A 233-nucleotide genomic window follows, 5' to 3' on the forward strand; every position below is an offset into this window, starting at 1 on the left:
TGACTTATTTCGCTCAGCATAACACCCTCAAGGTCCATCCATGTTGCTACACATGGCCAGATTTCATTGTTTCTCATTGCCATGTACTATTCCATGGTATAGATAAACCACATCTTCTTGATCCATTCATCTGTTGATGGACACTTAGGCTCTTTCCATGTTTTAGCTATTGTGGAGAGTGCTGCTATGAACATTGGGGTCCATGTGCTCCTATGCATCAGCATTTCTGTATC

This window comes from Hyaena hyaena, unplaced genomic scaffold, assembly GCF_003009895.1.
Source record: "Hyaena hyaena isolate Hyena2069 unplaced genomic scaffold, ASM300989v1 scaffold_800, whole genome shotgun sequence".
NCBI lineage: Eukaryota > Metazoa > Chordata > Mammalia > Carnivora > Hyaenidae > Hyaena > Hyaena hyaena.